Source organism: Dasypus novemcinctus, chromosome 20 (assembly GCF_030445035.2).
Source record: "Dasypus novemcinctus isolate mDasNov1 chromosome 20, mDasNov1.1.hap2, whole genome shotgun sequence".
Taxonomy (NCBI): Eukaryota; Metazoa; Chordata; class Mammalia; order Cingulata; family Dasypodidae; genus Dasypus; species Dasypus novemcinctus.
In genome coordinates this window covers 19,225,873-19,241,506 of record NC_080692.1, presented here as the reverse complement: position 1 = coordinate 19,241,506, position 15,634 = coordinate 19,225,873, and the positions used below count along the sequence as shown (strand labels likewise).

General features: G+C 37.7%; 1 protein-coding gene and 1 non-coding gene across 25 annotated transcripts in view; both read left to right on the top strand.

Annotated features, from left to right (window-relative positions):
• The window catches only part of ERC1 (ELKS/RAB6-interacting/CAST family member 1), a 661,999-nt gene that overhangs the window by 354,161 nt on the left and 292,204 nt on the right, over window positions 1-15,634 (top strand). The gene's annotated exons all lie outside the window — the stretch shown is intronic.
• LOC111763952 (U6atac minor spliceosomal RNA) lies at window positions 6,498-6,623 on the top strand. The gene has a single exon (XR_002796674.1). It is a non-coding gene; the product is annotated as a U6atac minor spliceosomal RNA (small nuclear RNA).

The following is a 15,634-nucleotide window of genomic DNA, read 5'->3' as shown; positions in this document are numbered from 1 at the left end:
TGATTGTAAGCTATTGTGTGGACTGATTATAATTTGCTTTTAATTGCATGCTTTTTCCTTCTCTTTTTCCTGTTTATCTTGCTTTCCACTCCACTCTTCTGCTACTCACTGCCTATCTACAGCTGTTCAGTGAAATATTGCATGAGACCAGTCATTTGGGCTTTAAGTGGTTCAAGGTATGAAGAAAACAGCTTCTATATTTATGCTTCTGAGGCTTTATAACCTTCATCTACTGTACCCCCGTCTTCTCTATTCTTATTTTTATCTTATTCTTTATTCTAACCCCATTGTAAATATTACTTATGTGTATCATTTGTATGCACTGAGGTAATCTGGAAATATTCTTTTGAAATATCATAAATGGATGAAGTCCTTTTGGCTAGAGACATTATTCTTACTAGCATACTCTCATCTAGAAGTTATCTCTTATTTAAATTTAACCTCTGAGAAGAAAAGAACTCTCTGTACTATAAGGAAGATAAATGTATCTCTTTAATTTCTCAGAGCAAAGTAAAATGATGTGAGTACTGTTTCTCCTCTTAAAATAAGTTAGAAAACCTTCTAAAGTTTGAGCAGGGAAAAACTCTAGGAGAAGAACATTTCTTGATGCCTTTCCCATGTTCTCACAGGATCCCCTTACAGTTTCTTTATTTCCAATACATAGTGTTCCACTTCTAGCCTATGTCAAAAATAAAGAGAAGTTTGTGTAATGATTCAATAAAGGAAGAGCCTCTAACCTGTGTAGGCAAATGGAGAAATGGAAGTGAATAATTCTTAAGGGTCCAAACCCAAGGGCTCCTTTGACTTTTGTTTTCTGAATGGGGATTCATTTTCTGAAACCTTCCTCTGCTCAACCTTTGGCAGGTTTTATATTTGTTGAATAATTGAATCCATTTTCTTTAAAATGTGTAAAGTAAAATTTGTATCTTAAACAAGTATCAAAAGGGAATTCAGGAACAATATCCTTAATTCAGCAGTGCTGAATGACTTCAAAGAATTTTGAAAAAAAAAAAGAAATACCTGTTTGCACTTGTAAAGGATGTTTGAGGATAAATTTATTTACTAAAGGAACCATTTACACTAGATCCGAATAAAATTTTTTAAAATGTCTATAAAGTGACAAGACTTTATTGTGGCTCAGTAACCTGGTTTTATACTTTATTCATAAATAATGTTTTTTAAAGTTTAGAGCTATTATAAAGGTGTATTCTCTCAAAATAAGTAACATTTGCCCTTATGAATTCTAATTTTTGTTTTAAAAGCTCCTTTCTAATAGTAATACTCATTTTTCATATTGCCATTTGACATTATTTTGGATCATATGTAAATTCTTGACCTAGAATATCATAAGATTTTATCTATGGTTTGCTAGACAATTATAGATTAATAAGCATTTTTAAATATTAGGTTTTTTAATATTTAAAGATTTATTTTCCCTATTGATTGCAAATCTACCCAGTTATTTGTACATCAGTTACCACCATGATACTCAAGTACCTTTTCATAGTGAATCTTTGCTACTACTGAAGCAGAACTGGTAGCTCAGTAGCCTTTATCTGCTGACAGAACTATAATTGTACTCCCCAGTCATTCCTATTGCCCTTAATTGCCTATAGCCTCTGCCTTTAAGAAGCCTGAAGTTTACTGGGGAAGACTGAAAAATTAATCTATTGTAAGTATGGCTCAGTTTAAGTGCCATGCTGTTCTGAATAGAGAGGTCCACAGAAAGCTTCCTAGAGATGACTGATGCAGGTGAAAAAGAAGTGAAGATTATTTAACATAGTCCATGTAGAGAGACTAGCATAGATAAAAGCTAGAAGCATCCAGGGAACTTTAAATTATAGTTAGTTGATACATTTCACGGGAGATACGAATAGTAAGAACTGAGTGAGGAAGAAAGAACTTTCAGTGCATGGTGCAGCATGTTCAATATTGTAGGGTGTACTGAAGAATTTTAGTTTTATATTGAAGAATTTTAAACCTAGAATAATATTTGTTATTTGCTATTCATTCATTCATTCAGAAAATCTTTATTGATCATGCATTGTGTGTACTGTGGTCCTGGATAAGTAATGATAAACAAAGCAGCTGTGATCTCTCCCCTAAGAGTTTATAGTCTACAGAGGGACACAGACACTAAATCAACAAATATACTTTTATTTATAAGTTATCACAAGGTGCTATAAAGGAAAAGGATGTTTTTTGCTATAGAGAATCATTTGGTGGAGTTTGGAAGGGTTAGAACCTATCTTAGATTGAGTGCTCAGAAAAATTAACATTTAACTTGAGCCCTGAAGGATGAGAAGTAACCTGGCATATGAAGAATAGGGAGGAATCAGCACTAAGACAGCATTAGAATAGGGAAGAAATAGACATGTTCGAGGAAGATTAGTATGACTGACGGACAGGAGCAGTGCATGGGATGTAGGGCCTAATGTAAGCCATGGCAAAAAGTTTGTTTTTTAAGAGTAATGGAAGCTATTGAAGGGTTTGAAACAGAGTATGGCCTCATCCGAATTGTGTGTATAAAAGATCACTCTCGCTGCTAAGGCATAGTGGTTTGGAACAGGGTAAGAATGGAAAGAAGATTTGATGGGTTATTAGAGAAACCTAGGATAGAGTTCTTCAAACTAATGCATGCACAAGTCTGGAAATGTATAGACACCAACGTACATGGGCATAGCTCCTCAGCTTCCAAACATACACCTTTCCCTCAAATTGATCAGCCTAAAAAAGCACCTAAGAGGTGTAGACTCTCCTTTCTCATTTCCTTCTTCACAATTGTGCAACCCCACTGTGCAATGGGCACACCTCTCCTGCATCTTACTATCCTATATTCCTCAGGGACAAAAAGCCCTATAGAACAGGGTTTCATAACAAGGAGTCACTCCTATGAATTGGCACTGTGAACATCAGTGTGCAGATGTCTGTTTCATAGTTTTAACTTCTTCTGGATATATTCCTAGTAGAGGAATTGCTGGATCACATGGCAGTTTTATATTTAGCTTCCTGAGGAACCGCCAAGCTGTCTTCCACAGAGGTTGCACCATTTTACAATCCCACCAACGGTGAAGGAGTGTTGCCATTTCTCCATATCCTCTCCAGCACTTATTGTTGTCTAGTTTTTTTTAAAAATAAGGCCATTCTATGTGGTGTTAGATGATATCTTGTTGTTTTGATTTACATTTCCCTAATAGTGATACGGAACATTTTTCATGTGCTTTTTGGCCATTTATATTTCCTCTTTGGAGAAATGTTTATTTAACTCTTTTGCCCATTTTTAAATTGAACTGCTTGCTCTTTTATTGTTGAGTTTGTATGATCTCTTTACATAGAATGGAGATCAAACCCTGATCGGATATGTGGTTTCCAGGTATCTTATTGAGTGGGCTGCCTTTTCACCTTCTTGATGAAGTCCTTTGAATCACAGAATTGTTTAAGTTTAAGGCGGTCCCATTTATCCATGTTTTCTTTGGTTGCTCGTGCTTTTGGTATAAGGTTTAAGAATCTACCACCTACCACCAGGTCTTAAAGATGTTTCTCTACATTTTCTTGTAGGAGTTTTATGGTACTTGCTTTTATATTAGATTTCTGATCCTTAATGAGTTAATTTTTGTATAAGGTATGATATAGGGGTCTTCTTTCCTTTTTTTGGATGTGGATATCCAGTTGTTGCAGCATCATTTGTTGAATAGACTGTTCTGCCTCAGCTGGGTGGGTTTGACAGGCTTGTCAAAAATCACTTGGCCATACATGTGAGGGTCTGTTTCTGACCCCTCAGTTCAGTTTCATTGGTCTATGTGTCTATGTTTATGCCAGTACCATGCTGTTTTTACCACTTCAGCTAGGTAATATGATTTAAAGTCTTAAAGTGAGAGTCCTCCAACTTCACTTTTCCTTTTTAAGATTTTTCTGGCTATTCAGGGACTCTTAACCTTCCAGATAAATTTGATAATTGTGTTTTCCATTTATTTAAAAAATGCTGGTGGAATTTTTATTGGGATTGTATTGAGTCAGTTTGGGTAGAATTGACATCTTAATGATATTTAATCTTCCAATCCATGAGCATGGAATGTTCTTCCAATTATTTAGGTCTTTTTAAAATTTCTTTCAGCAATGCAGTATAGTTTTCTGAATCAAGTGCTTTACATCCTTTGTTAAATTTATTCCTAAATATTTGATTCTTTTAGTTGCTTATGTAAATGGAAATGTTCTCCTACCTCCTCAGATTGCGCATTACAGTTGTATAAAAATACCACTGATTTTTACCTATTGTTCTTGTTTCCTGACACTCTACTGAAATCATTTATTAGCTCTAGCAGCTTTGTTGTAGATTTTTCAGGATTTCTTAGATATAGGATCATATTATCTGCGAATAGTAGAAGTTTTACTTTTTCCTTTTCAATTTGCATGTCTTTTATTTCTTTTCCTTGCCTGATTGCTCTAGCTAGAACCTCTAGCACTGTATTGATCAGCAGTGGTATAAATGGGCATCCTTGTCTTGTCCTTGATTTCAATGGGAAATCTTTCAGTCTTTCATCATTGAGTACAATGTTGGCTGTGGGTTTTTCATATATGGCCTTTATCATGTTGAAAAAGTTTTTTTCAGTTCCTATCTTTTTTAGTATTTTTATCATGAAAGGATAGTGTACCTTGTCAAATACTTTTTCTGCATCAATCGATAATAAGATCTTGTGATTTTTCTTCTTTGATTTAATAATGTGGTATATTATGCTGATTGATTTTCTTATGTTGAACCACTCTTGCATGCCTGGAATAAAACCCACTTGATTATGATGGATAATTCTTTTAATGTGTTGTTGGATTTGATTAGCAAGTATTTATTGAGGATTTTTTGTATCTGTATTCATAAGAGAAATGGGTGTGTAATTTTCTTTTTTCATAATAGCTTTATCTGGCTTTGGTATTAGGGTGATATTGGTTTTATAGAATTAGTTTGGTAGCATTCTTTCTTGTTCAGTGTTTTGGAAGAGCTTGAGTAAGTTTGGTATTAAATCTTCTTTGAATGCTTGTTAGTACTCACCTGTGAAACTGTCTGGTCCTTGGCATTTCTTTTTAGGGAGCTGTTTGATGACTGTTTTCATCTCTTTACTTGTGATTGGTTTAGAGGTCTTCTATTCCTTCTAGGATCAATGTAGGTTGTTTGTACATTCCTAGTAATTTTTCCATTTCATCTACATTGTCTAATTTTTTGGCATAAAGTTGTTCATAGTATCCTCTTATGATCTCTTTTATTTCTGTAGGGTCAGTAGTAATGTTTCCATTTTCATTTTTTATTTCATTTATTTGCATTTTCTCTCTTTTTTCCCTTAGTCAATCTAACTAAGGGATTGTTGATTTTGTTAATCTTCTCAAAAAACCAGATTTTGGTTTTCTTATTTCTCTCTATTGTTTTTTTGTTCTCATTTTCATTTATTTCTTCTCTGATCTTTGTTATTTTATTCCTTCTACTTGCTTTGTGACTAATTTGCTGTTCTTTTTCTGTTTCCTCCAGCTATGTGGTTAGGTCATTGATTTTAGCTCGTCTTTTTTTAATTTAAGCATTGAGAGCTATAAATTTTCCTCTTAGCACTGACTTCACTGCATCCCGTTGGTTCTAGTATGTTGTATTCTCCTTGTCATTCATCTCGAGATATATATTGATTTCTCTTGAAATTTCTTCTTTGACCCACTGATTATTTATGAGTGTGTTGTTTAATCTCTCTATATATGTGAATTTTCCCTTTTTCTGCTGGTTGTTGCTTTCCAACTTTATTCCATTATGATCAGAGAAAGTGCATTTTATAATTTCGATTTTGTTGAATTTATTGAGATCTGCTTTGTCACCCAACATATGGTCTATCCTGATGAAAGATCCTTTAGCACTTAAAAAGAATGTATATTGTCTTTAAAAAAAAAAAAGGTACATAGATCACACAAAATATACATTAAAAAATATAAGAGGTTCCCATATACCCCACTCCCAACACCCCCTGCTCCTCCCACATCAACAATCTCTTTCATCAGTGTGGCACATTCATTGCATTTGGTGAATACATTTTGGAGCACTGCTGCACCGCATGGATTATAGTTTACATTGTAGTTTACACTCTCCTCCAGTCCATTCAGTGGGTTATGGCAGGATATATAATGTCCTGCATCTGTCCCTGCAGTATCATTCAGGACAACTCCCAAGTCCCGAAAAAGCCCCCATATCGCATCTCTTCTTCCCTCTCCCTGCCCTCAGCATCTCCCATGGCCACTGTCTCCACATCAGTGATACAATTTTTTCCATTGCTAGAGTCAACAATAATTCTATAGTAGAATACCGGGAAGTCCACCAATAAAAAAATTTTTTGCTAAAAAAAAAGCTCTATGCAAATTGTTAAAAATTAAACAAGTGTTTATATATATAAATAAATGTTCCTGGATCCCAAATTAGAAAACCCAAGGGAGATAGAAAGTTCTTATGAATGCCTAAATATAAGAACTATTGGGTGTTGTATGAAAGTAGAAAAGGTTAGCACTCCCCTTGACAAAGATGGAAGAGGCCCTTGTGCCTGTGTAACATACATACAGTTAAGGCATTGCCACTTACTTCATCGTATCTAACCACTTTTTGTGTGTTGTGTGTAGCAGTGTTCCAAAATGTGTTCAATTGCAATGAATGTACCACACTAATGAAAGAAATTGTTGATGTGGGAAAAGTGGGAAGTGTGGGGAATGGGGCCTATGGGAATCCTCTGTATTTTTTAATATAACATTTTGTGTGATCTATATATCTTTTAAAAATAAATAAAAAATATATTTTAAAAAAAGAATGTATATCCTGCTGTTTTGTGGTGCAGTATTCTGTATATGTCTATTAAGTTTAGTCCATTTATCATATTATTCAAGCTCTCTCTTTCTTTATTGATCCTCTGCCCAGTTGTTCTATCCAATGCTGAGAGTGGTATATTGGAGTCTCCAACTGTTACTGTAGAGATGTCTATTTCTCCCTTCAGTTTTACCAGTGTTTGCCTTATGTATCTTGGGGCATCTTGGTTAGGTGCTTATACATCTATGATTGTTACTTCTTCCTGGTGAAATCATGCCTTTTATTAATATATGATGTCCTTCATTGTCTCTAATAAGAGTTTTCATTTTAAAGTCTATGTCATCTGATATAAATATAGCTACCCCAGCTTTTTTTTGGTTACCGCATGCATGGAATATTATTTTCCAACCTTTCACTTTCAGTCTATTGGTATTTTTGTGTCTAAGGTGAATCTCTTGTGGACAGCATATAGATGGCTCATATTTTCTTATCCATTCCAACATTCTGTGTCTTTTGATCAGAGAATTTAATCCATTAACATTCAAGGTTATTACTATAAAGACAGTTCTTATTTCTTCCATTTTGATCTTTGGATTTTATCTATCATTTTATTTTCACCACTCTTTTGACACTTTTAGTTACTGTTACTGATATAGTCATAATTTCTAGTCTCTCTTGCAAGCCTCTCTTTCCTGTGTTTTCTTTTCAGACTGTAGCACTTCCTTTAGTATTTCCTGCAAAGCCAGTCTTTTTGTTATAATTTCTCCAAGTTTCTGCAGTTAATATTTTAATCTCACTCTTACTTTTGGAGGATAATCTTGCAGGATATATAATTCTTGACTGGTAGTTTTCTCTTGCAATATCTTAAATATATCATACCACTGCCTTCCTGCCTCCATGGTTTCTGATGAGAAAATGGCACTTAATCTTTTCAGGTATCCCTTATATGTTGTGCATCACTTTTCCCTTGCTGCTCTCAGAATTCTCTCTTTGACTTTGGCATTTGACATTCTGATTAATATGTGTCTCAGAGTTGGTCTATTTGAATTTATTCAGATGGGAGCACATTGTACTTCTTGGGCATGGATATCTGTGTCCTTCAGTGGGGTTGGGAAGTTATCCACCATTATTTCTTTAAATATTCCTTCTGCCCTTTTTCCCTCTCTTCTGGGACACCCATAACGTGTACGTTTGCACATCTCTTGTTCTCATTTAGTTCCCTGAGGCCCTGTTCAACTTTTTCCATTCTTTTCTTCATCTTTTCTTTTGTATGTTCACTTTTGGAGGGCATGTCTTCAAGCTCACTGGTCCTTTCTTCTACTTCCTGAAATCTGCTGTTATATGCCTCCAGTATATTTTTTATTTCATTTATTGCACCTTTCATTTCCATAATGTCTGCTCTTTGTCTGTGTATGCTTTCAAATTCTTCTTTGTGGTCCCCCAATGTCTTCTTAATATCCTTAATCTCTTTAGCAGTCTCATTGAATTTATTAAGGAGATTTGTTTGCACATCTATAATTAGTTGTCTCAACTCCATTGTGTCATTTGCAGGCTTATCTTGTTCCTTTTACTGGGTCTTATCTTCCTGTTTCCTGGTATGGATTGTAATTTTTTTGTTGGTGTTTTTGCATCTGGCTTACTAGATGTATTTATTCTGTGTGCAGTTTCCTGCTTTAGTTTAGGGCTTTCTTGTCTTTTCTCCCTTGCTCATTGTGTAGTAGGAATTGAGGATGTAGTTGGTGCTATAAGCTATGGAGGCTGAAGCTGCCCACACTGCCCCCAGGAAGACCCTCTGGAGTGCCCAACAATCCAATCTGTGTGGAACAAATACTTCTACAGTTGCCTCAGAAACTGAGGGAGTGCTGTCCCTCCTGCCCTTTAGGGGGTGAGAATGGAACCACCAATGCCCAACAGTTCCAGTTCCTCTAGGCTGAAAGTACCCACCCTTTCCTGGAGAGGCTAAGGAAACACCAGCCCTTCCTATCCTATTGGGTGGTGGGTTTTTTTTGATGGGCGCCCTACAGTTCAGTTCCTTTAGGCCAGGAATACCTGCTGGTGCCCTTTGAGGCTGAGGAAATACCAGCCCCCTCTTATCCTATTATAGGGCATGGGGTTGAATCCATAGGCACCCTACAGTTGGGTCCCTATAGGCCGAAAGTACCCACCATTGTCCAGAGAGGCTTTGGAGACACCAGATCCCTCCTACCCTTTTGGGAGTGGGGATAGATCCATAGGCATCCAACAGTCCAGTTCATGCAGGCCAAAAGTTTCTGCCATTGCCCAGAAAGGTTGTGGAAACACCAGCCCCCTCCTTTCCTATTGGGGGATCAATATGGATCCACAAGTACCCACCAGTCCAGGCTGTGTGGGCCAAAAACACCTGAAGTTACCAAGAGAGGCTGGGCAAACACAGTCCATCTCTTATGCTATTGGGGATAGGGGTAGAACCACAGGTGCCAAACAGTCAGGTTTGTACAAGTCAGAAGCATCTGCAGTTGCCCTGAGAGGCTGAGGGAACACCAGCCCCCTCCTATCCTGTGGAGGAACAGAGGTGGAGATGGACTCGAAGGCGCTTGCAGTTTCCCAGAGAGGTGGTTCAGATATCCCCAGCTTCCTCCCTGCCAGAGGTAGGGCTGGGCCTTAGGCTAGAGCTGTAATCCGGTCTCGGTGGAAAGAAGTCGGTTCCTACCAGCACTGTGATGTTCAATCAGCCCCTCTTCCTCTCGTGCCAGGGGCATAGTCATAATGGCAGCTACTGGCCTCCTTCTGACCTGGACAGGCTCATAGTTTAGCTGTTCCTAGGATTATACTTTAGCCTGCTGAATTTCCTAATCAGCAGCTGAAGATGGTAGCACACTTTGTCTTCCTCCCCTGGTTTTTGGGAAATGGAGCTTCCAACTCCAGCTGTGAAATAGCTCCTGAGGCAGCTTGCACCACGGGCACCATCCTCCGTGGCATGGAGGGATCCACTCACAAATCCTCTCTGCAAATGGGCAGTCTCCTCCTTTCATACTTTCTAGGATGTTGCAGGATGCTCTTCTGTTCTCCTCGGCACCCCAAACAAGTACTTTCGATAACTCTGGGTGATTAGTAACTGCCCTGAAGCATGAGCTGACTCCAGGAGCTTCTTATTCTTCTGCCCTTTCTCCATCTTTACATTTTTAAAATAGATAATGGATTCAGGTCACCATAATATTGTATTTCATTGGCTATGTTCTCTTTTTAAAAAGTTTTTTTTTTCTTTAAAGTTTTTAAATATCCAGGAAATTACTTTCTTTGCATCTGTTTAAACTTGTAATGTTTTTAAAAATTAGATATCAAGTTAAAATAGTATGTGAGAAGTGGGTATGGCTCAAGCAATTGAGCTCCTGCCTACCATACAAGAGGTCCCATGTTCAGTTCCTGGTTCCTCCTGGAGAAGACGAGCAAGACAGCGAGCTGACCCAAAAGAATGATGCAACAAGGAGACACAAAGAGGAAAGACAATGAGAAAAACAACAAAGCAGGGAGCTCAGGTTCGGTTCCCAGTTCCTCCTAAAGAGAAGATGAGAAGACACAGAATACACAGTGAATGGACAGAGAATAGACAGCATGCACAAACAACGGGGGCAGGAGGGATAAATAAATAAAATCTTAAAAAAAAATTCCTTGGGGGGGAGCACAGAGTTGTATGAACTCTGTAAGAGTATGCAAGCAAAAACACTTAAAGACTCCTAGGCAAGAGTTAATTGATAAGTAGATTAAATAGTGGCAGTGTAGATGGAGAGAATGGATGGATTTATAATGTTTTTTCTAAATGGAACTGAAAAGATTTAATGATGAATTGTATGTATGGGTAAGAAAGGGAGATGAGTCAAAGATGAGTCTCAGATTTCTGGCTGAGGAGCAAGAAGAGTGGTGGTACTATTTTCTGAGATGAGAGAACCTGAGGGAAAAACTGGTTTGAGTGTAAGAAACAAGACCTTGTGCTAAATAAGTGTTACCTAATTTATCATTATTATTATTTACCACATCACATTTATATCTTCAGCCCAGATCTCTCTTCTGAGATCCAAACTAATAAATAAGTCTTCTTGATATCTTTACTCTGGTATTTCATTGACGTCTCAACCAAAACCATCTGAATCCAGAACTTGCAATTTTTACCCCAAATCAGTTTTTCGCTCAGAATTTTTTATCTCATCTCAGTAAGCACTGTTATCCTACTGAAGCTCAAATTAGGCATAGTCAGTGTTAGAGGAGTTAAGTCAAAGAAAGGCAGCGATTTGTATATTCTCCCCCATTTCAGAAAGTCCCATCCAGAAAATTTAGGATAGCAATATTACATTGTGGGTGTTGGAGATTCAAACAATTTCTCCCTCAACAGGCATGTTCAGGTTCCAAACCCTGGTGTTATGAGTATGAACCCATTTGTAAATAGGACCTTTGAGAATGTTACTAGTTAAAGTGTGCTCAAACTGAATGAGGGTGGGCCTTAATCTGACTGAATTAAGCAAAGGAAATTAGGCCCAGAAAAAGAGGAGCCATGGGGTCCAGCTAGAAGCCAAAAGTAAGCAAAACCCAAAAGAGAAAGGAAAGGACCCTTCCATGTGATTTACCATGTGATGGAAAAGCCAAGGAACCCCAAAGATTGCCAGCCAGCCAGAAGACACTGACCCCAGGAGGAAACAAGCCTTCTGGCTTCTGAAACCTTGAGCCAATAAATTCTTGTCACTAAGCCAGCCCATTGCATGGCATTGGTTTCAGCAACCAGAAAACTAATACTGTGGCTAAGAAACTGGGCTTTGGAGTTAGAAGCCTTGTTTTGAATTATGGTTCCACTACGTACATGTTGTGATCCCAGCAGCTTGCTTCTGCCTCAGTTCTCTGAACTGTAAATGAAAGATATCCGCTATCTTAAAGAGAAACAGTCTGACACATAGTAAGCCCTCAGTAAACATAAGCTATTGCTGTTACTTCTCATTACTACCACTGTTCTCTAGAGGTCCTAGAGGAAGAGTTGTTCTGACCAGATTCTAAGGCCCCAGAAAAGCTTAGTATCTATACACCTTACTTGGTTGACTCAGTAGTAGTGATGACATGCTTCTTGTTAAAAGTGATACAGGGAAATCCTTGTCTACCCCACCCCCTTGCCAGCCTCATACCCCAGAGTCTGTAGTATTTGCATCACCCGAGAATGCCATAGGTTCTGGTCTGCCAAAGGAATACATGTTTTCTGGCAAACTAATTGGTTTGTCAGATGGGCATTGTTCTCATCATTTGATTATTCATTCTTGGAAGTGTATCTTAGGCCAGTGCAGGATCTTAATAATCTGCCCATTTTTCCATTTTACCTAAAAGTATATAGCTGGACATTTGTGCTGTAAATGTGTGAATGCCAATCATAATGCTTTCTTTCAGTTTTACTAAGTCATTTAATTCTATAGTTTCCATTAGGAAGAAAGAGAGAGAGAAAGTGAAAGAGAAAAATATATCATCTTAGTGTTATTTAAAGTAAAATAAGAGGGAAGCGGACTTGGCCCAATGAATAGGAAGTCCACCTACCACTTGGGAGGTCCGTGGTTCAAACCCTGGGCCTCCTTGACCTGTGTGAAGCTGGCCCATGCGCAGTGCTGATGCGCACAAGGAGTGCTGTGCCATGCAAGGGTGTCCCCCGTGTCGGGGAGCCCCACACGCAAGGAGCGCGCCCCGTAAGGAGAGCTGCCCAGCACGAAAGAAAGTGCAGCCTGCCCAAGAATGGCACTGCACACACGGAGAGCTGACACAAGATGACACAACAAAAAGAAACACAGATTCCCAGAGCTGACACAACAAGTTGACGCAACAGAAAGAAACACAGATTCCCGGTGCTGCTGATAGAGATAGAAGCGGTCACAAGAACACATAGCGAATGGACACAGAGAGCAGACAGTTGGGGGCAGGGGAGGGGGAGAGAAATAAATTTAAAAATAAATAAAAATAAATCTTAAAAAAAAAACAAGTAAAATAAGAGTGTTAAAACATTATGATTAGACCCTATTCCTAGATAAAAGAAGATACAGAAAATTTAGGATTGAAAAAATAATTTAAGGGATTTGATCCCTCTAATCTTAAATTGGAAATATCTGTTTGAATTCATAACTTTTTTCTGTTAAACACACAGACATAAGCACATTTCCTAAGTATATACTGAAAATATGTAGAAAACTGTGATCGTCTGAGTATCACTACACTCCTAGTATTCAGGTTGTCTTCAGTAAGCACCATTCCCTATCACAAAGATTTTAATTCTAAGCAGAAGTTACTTTGTTTTCTTTTGGCATGAAATGAATAATTAGACATTAATCTTCACAAATGCTTATTGGCTTTTGAAGCCTCTGTAGTCTTTATAGCAGGTAGCATTATGCAACAGAACTTTTTAAGACAAATTGTTTTATATATGTTCTGTCCAATATGTTAGCCTCTAGCCACATGTTTCTGTTGAACACTTAAAATGTGGCCAGATGACCTAAAGAATTGAATTTTTTCTTTTATTTAATTTTAATTCATTTAAATTTTAATTAAAATGGCCACATCTGGCTGTTGGCTGTATTATGTATTAGATGGATAAATGTGGGCAGATGGATGGATACATATTTAGCTACTATTTAGTTTTAACTGTTCAGCTTGACAAGAGTTGTAGTGCTGATAGATAGAAGTACAAGCACATTCTGGTGTTGTTGATCACTTTTTTGTTTTCGGAAAAACATTTACAGTCTAAAAACATTTGTTAAAAATCCATTTTCCTTTAAGAAATACTACTAGTAAAGGACTAGGTCACTTTCAGGAGAAATGATAACTCTGTGTGGATGTGTTACCCCAAATTCATATAATAATAGACATTTAAATAGATAGTATAAATGATGGAATTAGTGTAGGATAAAGGAATAGAATACATTGGGAAACGGACTTGGCCCAGTGGTTAGGGCATCCGTCTACCACATGGGAGGTCCGCAGTTCAAACACTGGGCCTCCTTGACCCGTGTGGAGGTTGCTCATGCGCAGTGCTGATGCACGCAAGGAGTGCCGCGCCACGCAGGGGTGTCCCCTGCGTAGGGGAGCCCCACGCGCAAGGAGTGCACCCCGTAAGGAGAGCTGCCCAGCGTGAAACAAAGTGCAGCCTGCCGAGGAATGGCGCTGCCCACACTTCCCGTGCCGCTGACGACAACAGAAGCGGACAAAGAAACAAGACGCAGCAAATAGACACAGAGAACAGACAACCGGGGGAGGGGGGGAATTAAATAAATTAATAAATCTTTAAAAAAAAAAAGGAATAGAATACAGAAATAAGTATCATCTACAATAGATGGACATGAAAATGGTCAGAACGTATCACCCCAGCATTGTTAAGAGCTTAGTGGCCTCAGAGATATCATTCATTTTTTTCATTTAGTAGATATTTGAGAGCCTACTATGTGCTAAAAACTGGGAATGCTTTAGTGAACCAAATGAATATGGTCCCATTCCTTGTGGAGTTTACATGTAACTGAGGGTGATTAATCAAATTATCACAGAATTATATACTTTAAAATTGTGCTAGCTGAAAATAAATAAAAAGTATAGTATGTTATAGTAGAGTATAACAAGGGGACCTTATTTAGAGTAAATGGTCAGGGATGGCATATCTGCCATCCTGTTAAGACAGTAGTGTTTAAATTGAAATGTGAAAAGTAAGTAGGAATTAATGAGGTTAAGAATGTCAGGAAGTAGACTTATTATTCTAGTAATGGAAGAATTTGTAACGTTGATATAAAAGCAGTGGTCACCATAGGTTCTGAGGAGAGGGAGAGGGAAGAATAGGTATAACACAGGGCATTTTGGGGACATTGGAATTGTTTTGCATGATATTGCAATGACAGATACAAGCCATTATACATTTTGTCAAAACCTATAAAATTGTGTGTTGCAAAGAATAAACCTAATGTAAACTGTAGACCATACTTTGTAGCAGTGCTTCAATATGTGTTCATCAATTGTAACAAATGTACCAAACTAATGAAAGATGTTGTTAATGGGGGAAAGTGTGGAGGTTGAGCAGGTGGGGTATATGGGAATCCCCTGTATTTTCAATGTAACATTTATGTAATCTAAAGCTTCTTTAAAAATAAAGAAAAAAAATAAAGAAGTACACTTCAGAGGGAGCCATATGTACAGTAGCCCTAATAACAGAAAAAGCTTGGCATAGTCAGGGAACCAAGAGATAACCAGGGTTCATGGAGAATTTGGAGTAGAATTTGGTTGAGTGGGTAGGTGAATGAGTGAGTGAGTGAATAAATGAATGAAAGAAGGGATGGCATGAAATAAAACTGAAGGGTAAACAAAAACCTGATTATGTGGGTTGGTCATGTTAATGATTTTAGATTTTATCTTAAGCATAGTGGTTAACCTTTCAATCATTTTAAGCAGAAGAGTCAAAGGTCCTCTTCATTTTAAAAAAGATTGTTCTGACAGTTAAATGAAAAAATAAATAGGAGAGTAAGAATGAATGGGGAGGGACCTGTGAGGAAGATATTGAATAATCCAGGGGCATGGTAGGGTCATGGCAGTAGAGATGGAGATAGACTCAACAGAATTTGCTGACAGATCTCTTGTGGAGAGGGAGGGAGAGGGATGTGGAAAGGCTAATTGCCAAGTTTTTTGGCATGGCTATCTCAGTGGTTGATTTTATTTAGTGGATTGTGGGGAAAACTGGAGGAGAAAGAATTTAACATAGAGCTTCAGCTTTCTGTATTTTGCTTAGCAATGTGTATATGTTAGGAATGTGCACATATGCTATCAGGTGCACTTATAGAGGTGGGA